This window comes from Pinus tabuliformis, chromosome 4_2, assembly GCF_031772625.1.
Source record: "Pinus tabuliformis cultivar Carrire ecotype Pingquan chromosome 4_2, CPIR1, whole genome shotgun sequence".
NCBI classification, from domain to species: Eukaryota; Viridiplantae; Streptophyta; class Pinopsida; order Pinales; family Pinaceae; genus Pinus; species Pinus tabuliformis.
The window spans coordinates 714,505,036-714,511,035 of NC_142304.1; the positions used below are offsets into that span (position 1 = coordinate 714,505,036).

Consider the following 6,000-nt stretch of genomic DNA (forward strand, 5'->3'; position numbering starts at 1 on the left):
TTTATTTAAAAAAAAATTTACATTTCTTTTTTATTTAAAAAAAATTAATAAAATTAATTTTCTTTTATAAACCATTTTTTTTTATTAAAAAAAAAATTTATAGCTTTTTTTTAAACATTTTTTTGTTTTTTATTTAAAAATATAAATAATAAAAAAAATGATTTAAAAAAAAAGTATATATAATTTTTATTTAAATATTAAAAAATTATTAAAAAAAAATTTAAAAATTTAAAAATTAACATTTTTTTAATTATTAAAAAAAAAAAATTTATGAGCCGTATTAAGTTTTAGATCACCGGGCGGTGCACGCAGGCCCTCCGCCCACCGCCGCACCACCACGGGCGGCTGGTGGGCGGCCCGTCGATTCCCGCCCACCGGCCACCCGTGGTGGTGCGGCGGTGGGCGGAGGGCCTGCGTGCACCGCCCCGTGATCTAAAACTTAATACTTATAATAACTTTAAGTCATTCCAAAATACAAAACGAAAACGAAACCTTTGTCCGATCTGACAGCATCTTCTCTGCTCAAAATGTCACAAGAAACAAAGTATTTAAAACCACCCATCACCATCGAAATTCTAGTTTTCTACTTGGATCATCACACGCAATTATAAATTCAATACACAATGATATAACCAAAATGCAATGAAGTGTCACAGCAGAGACGGGGATATGGGAGTGTTCCAAAGTTTCATGGTAAGAAAAGAAGCAAGTCTCTCCAAATATAAATGTCTCTATCATAGACGAACTGAGAACCACCATTTACTATATAAATTTATATAGGCTGGTTAACGCATCACATTTTCATGTAACATTGTATTAAAACTGCGGGCCTAAATTGTGCTGAAAAAACCTAAAGTAATCCAATTTTAAATTAACCCCATCGATTCACAAGATTGGAGCCGCGGTAACTATATGCAAGGTCTTTTGAAAGACATCACAACATTGCTTGAGCATCAAACATGTAAGTACAATCTAGTTATAAATGTAGTAGTTGTTTGACTATTTCCTTCAGCTCTCTTACTCGCCTTAATGTCCCTTATGAGCAATCACAACAGATCGACTCATATTCTATATTCTATCTTCCCATTTGTAGCCAAAACGAGTTTTCATTATTTTCAACATATACGAGTTAAGCTGGAGAAAGGAGCAATGAAGGTTATACTATTCTACGACCGTTTGACCCTTATTAAGTGCTCCACTTGGCTAGTTAATATATATTGTATTAAGATTATAACTTTAGTACTATAATTACGTATCAAAGCTATCATATATGCATAATTTCCCTGCAAATGCTGAACATTGAATTATTAATCTTTCATACAATACGACGAGCTCGTTTCTTCCACTCTTTCTTTAATATTTCCAGTGTGTTTGATATTTCCGATTTTATGTACTCACCCTATAAGCGCATATGTACTCTATAAGTGCGTCTCTCCAAATATAAATGTCTCTATCATAGACGAACTGAGAACCACCATTGTTTACTCGATCTCTATCAACCTTCGAGATGCACTTCAAGACGGATGATAGATGTGAAAGGTTATGATATTCTTGACTTTATGTTCACAAAAAATGACAAATGATCACAATTTTACTTCAGTTTTCATCTCCAAGTGGCAGCTTAATTAAATCACAATTCTAGGTAGAACCTTTATCCATCGCAGATCATGCAGCGGCTGCCACTTTTATGCGTTTGACCAGTAGAAACAAAGGGAAATACGCTTCATTTATAATAAAAAATGGGTGAGCAGGGTTTGTGGAAAGCTGTAAATATTTGAAAACAGACGTACGTTTAGCATGAACTGGAGCCTGGAATCATGCTGACTTTTAGAATTGATGGCGATATTCTGTTAGTTATCATGTTCCTGACGATAGATGAAGTAGTTCAATCAACCTCATGGAAGAAGTAGTGCACGCAGGCCCTCCGCCCACCGCCGCGCCACCACGGGCGGCCGGTGGGCGGCCCGTCGATTCCCGGAATCGACCCTCCGCCCACCGGGCGGCCCGCGCCGGCACGGCCCAGGGCGGAGGCCTGCACGCTACTTAGATCTTAAAATGTTGGCTTACGCACCAGATATAGTTGATGCTAGTAGATAGACTTCCAATTAGCATTAGCACATATGAGGAACTTTTCAATGCTTGGGCATAGACTACATCTCAGGCATTTAACAAAAATCTACCAATGGTAAATATAGTTAAAGAAAATGCCAACAGGACAGATAGTATAACAAAATTGTTGCCCTGAGAAAGGGCAGTCAGATAATTTAATTGTTGGCTAACATCCCATCACTGCAAGTGTATATGTATATTACAGATGGACTTTATCCAATAATTTCAGACTTCTATGTCCAATGTTTAACTCGAGGAGGATGCTGAAGCTTTATATAATAAACCAGCAGGGCACACAATTATGCAGGAGTTAAGCTATGGTACACCAAACTAGTGACAATTCAAAAAAGGAATACCTGCAATTTTAATATTCAAGCCCATGGTGACTCTACTTATTGTGGCTGGATCAATCTTTATATTCATCTACACCAGTTACAATGATTTCTGCTACCTGTAAGTAGAGGCCTAACATACAGCCTCGTGTGTCATTAGTAACCCTACTGGATCAAACACAACAGTTAAGGGAGCATGGTCAGATAAAAGATAGTTCTCAGGCCACATGCCTCTCTCCACCTCCGGGGGAAATAAAAAAGCATTTTTAACCTGAAAACCCATTGTGGCTTCTTGCAACTTTGTATCAAGTCCAAACAACATTAGTGGAGCACTGGATTTTCCAGCAAAAATATCATTGAGTTCAAGTGTTGGTGAAATACAGTTAGGTTCCCCAGATGGTACTTTTTGATCACTATTTTTTGGATAATGTGATGCCGACCATATCCCTGTTGCAGCAGTTTGTGGGAGCAACATCCTCTGCAGAAAATAGAAACAAACCAAAATCACTCATTAGTTTAATTATCAGAACATGTCAAGTGATGAATGCTATCCATAATCAATGAAAAGACCAATAAACAAGGCCTACACTTGCTTGAAACTCCTCATAGTCAATAATTCCATTCCCATCGGTGTCAGCCACACAAAACAAGTCCTCTATCTCTTTACTATTAAGGCCGTCCAAACACTTCCCCATAAAAGACCATCTTGTTAACTACAATATTGCAGAGCCATGGGATGAGAAAACACTTAAAAAATCTTAAATAAACTGATATGAAATAGAAAGAAGAAAAGTAGAACAGAAACAATGCAATAAAACATGATATTAACTAACCTGTTGGAGAGCACCTTTAAATCCAGGGAATGTTACACAGCCATCACGGCATTTATCAGACATGAAGAAGCAGAATGCATCTCTATCTTTCAAACCAGCTTCATTTAATCTAGACTGCAATCATATTACTAAGATGCTATAAATATTGTACATATTGATTTCAAAAGGTAGAGTTCTTTTTTATTCGGATGCATTAAACAAGAAACAAAAGCGCTCAATGGCATGCAATCTGTATTGTTTCGAGCAAAACAACTTCTACTCTTTGAAAACAACTACCAGTTTTATCATGCACATAAAATTAAAAGTTTATAACCTCCAATTAGAGGCTAACTTCTACTCTTCAATAACTACCAGCTTTGTCATGCACATAGAATTAAATTTTATAACCACCAATCAGGGGCTGTTAACAACCTTTATAAATCCAAATACAGCTTCATTCCAGCTAGCTTTCAAAGGCTTCCTCCGGTTGTTGGGATTGAGAAGCCAAATAAAGTCCACTCCACAGATATTGCCACGGTGATTACGATGGCTAACCCACTGGAAAACCAACAGCTCATTAATTAGAAATTTGCAGTTCACCACAGGTTAATTTCATTTTTTTTCCATTTTCAAGAATCAATACCAAAAGGAAAAGGATTGTAAAATCTAGAAAGCAGTGACCAGCATACAGCTAAATGGTACAAACCTTATGAGCATCGGCATCACTATCTGTGTAGTGGCGAGCAGTATCATAGGAAGAAACAAAACCTTGAGACCGCAGGAATTTGTATACATGCCCCCGTTTGCTTCCGTTCCAATCCCTGCATGATGGTACTACTACTTTAGAAACTGTAACCAAAACTTCACAAATACTGTTAAAAGGAATAAAGCACAGGCCTTACCCACAGAGAATAATAGGGACAGAAGGAAGTTTATAGTCTTTCTTGTAGGTTTCCAAATACTCTTTTGTATACCTAGACATTGAGATTGGATTCTTGAATAAAATCAATGGAGATTGAAAAGAACTCGTTTAGGCTTTAAAGGAAAGAAATCACGATTCACAACAGCTGATTGTAAAATGAGGAAATAAAAATGCAAGTGGAGCAAATTATAGAAAACAGATAAGTAGAAGAAAAGTGAAGTACCTGGTGAAGACGAACAAGGCAAACATCTGAAGCATGGGGAAACATCAAGTGCGTATTGACAAGAAGAGTTTCTTGCCGAATAATTCCAGTTTTACTTTGCAAAAATGGAATTACAGATTGAAGATGTAGTCGCTGAGCTACCAGGCCCTGCGCCCTGGGCCGCGCCGCCGCGGGCCGCCCACCGGGGGCACGCGGCAGCGCGGGAATCGACCCTCCGCCCATCGGGCGGCCCGCTGCGGCGCGACCCAGGGCGGAGGCCTGCACGCAGGACCTCCGCCCGGGGCCGCGCCGCCGCGGGCCGCCCGAGGGGCAAATTTTTTTTTTTTTAATAATTAAAAAAAAATAATAAATTTTTGTTTTTAAAAATAAATTTTTGTTTTCAAAAATAAATTTTTGTTTTTAATTTTTATTTTGTTTAAAAAAAAAAAAAAAAAATTCAATCATTATTTTTTTTAAATAATAATAAAAAGCCCAAATTAGTTTATGAATTAATTTAAAAAAAATTTAATATATACTTTTTTAAATTAAAAAAACGATATGTATTAATATTTTTTTTTTTTTTTTTTTTTAAATATAGAAATAAATGTTTCTTTTAAAATTTTAAATTTTTTGGTTTTTTTTTTTTAAGTTGAAAAGACATATTTTTAAATTTTTTGGTTTTTTTTGTTTTAATTTCAGTGTATTGTTATTTTTTTAGTTTTTTTTAAATGTTTATAATGCTAATTTTGCTAGTTTTTTATTTTTAATTTTGTGAATTTTCTATGTTTTTTTTTTTTTTTTTTAATCTAGTGTATTTTAATAGTTTTTATTTTTATTTTTGTTAATTTTCTATGTTTTTGTTAAATTTAATTTGTTTTTAATTTTCATTTTTTTTAGTTTTTTGATAATGTTTTTTAATTTTTTTTTTTTTTTTTTTTTTTTTACCTAAATTTTATAGTTTATATAATTTTTTTTTCTTTTCCATATATATATATAGTTTCTTTTCTTTTCTTTTGACAATGTTTTTTATTGTTTACAGATTTTTGATATTTTTTATTATTATTTTTTTTTTCCCTTTTTTTAAATATATTTTTTTTATTATTTATTTGTTTATAATTTTTAACTGTTTTTTAGTTTTTTTAATTTAGTTTTTTTGACATTTTTATGATTGATTTTTTTGTTTTGTTTTTTTTTTTATGTTCTTTTTTTAGTATATGCTTGAATTTATGTTTTGCTAATTTTTAAAAAAAATTGTTTTGTGTTTTTTCATTGTTTTAATTTTTTAATTTTATTTTATTTTATGTCTTCATTATTTGTTTGAAATTTTAATCTTTTTCAGGGTCATGATAAAATATTTTACGCTATTATTTCGAAATGTTGAAATATTACCCTTGAAAAAAAAAAGTGAAAAAAAAAGTGTTATTCCAACGTTAACACTTTTTGTTTTGAGGGCATTTTTGGGACAATTTTTGCATAAAAAATTGGTTTTCACCGCCATTTTTAAAACACGCTCAAAATTTACCCTAGAAAAAAAAAGTGTTATTCCAGCATCAACACTTTTTGTTTTTAGCACTGTTTTTTATGTTTTTAAGGGATTTTTGGGCTAGAGTTCTCATTTTCAGT

The 6,000-nt window shown here is 33.5% G+C and overlaps 1 pseudogene across 1 annotated transcript; it reads right to left on the reverse strand.

The window, feature by feature from the left end:
- Positions 1-2,255: 2,255 nt before the first annotated feature.
- Positions 2,256-4,620, reverse strand: LOC149171514 (putative calcium-binding protein At1g02270; annotated as a pseudogene). Its single transcript, XR_016259243.1, has 7 exons — positions 4,399-4,620; positions 4,156-4,227; positions 3,960-4,074; positions 3,686-3,811; positions 3,275-3,388; positions 3,029-3,154; positions 2,256-2,919 (listed from the first exon to the last, which is right to left on the reverse strand). The product of XR_016259243.1 is annotated as a putative calcium-binding protein At1g02270 (transcript).
- Positions 4,621-6,000: the final 1,380 nt, after the last annotated feature.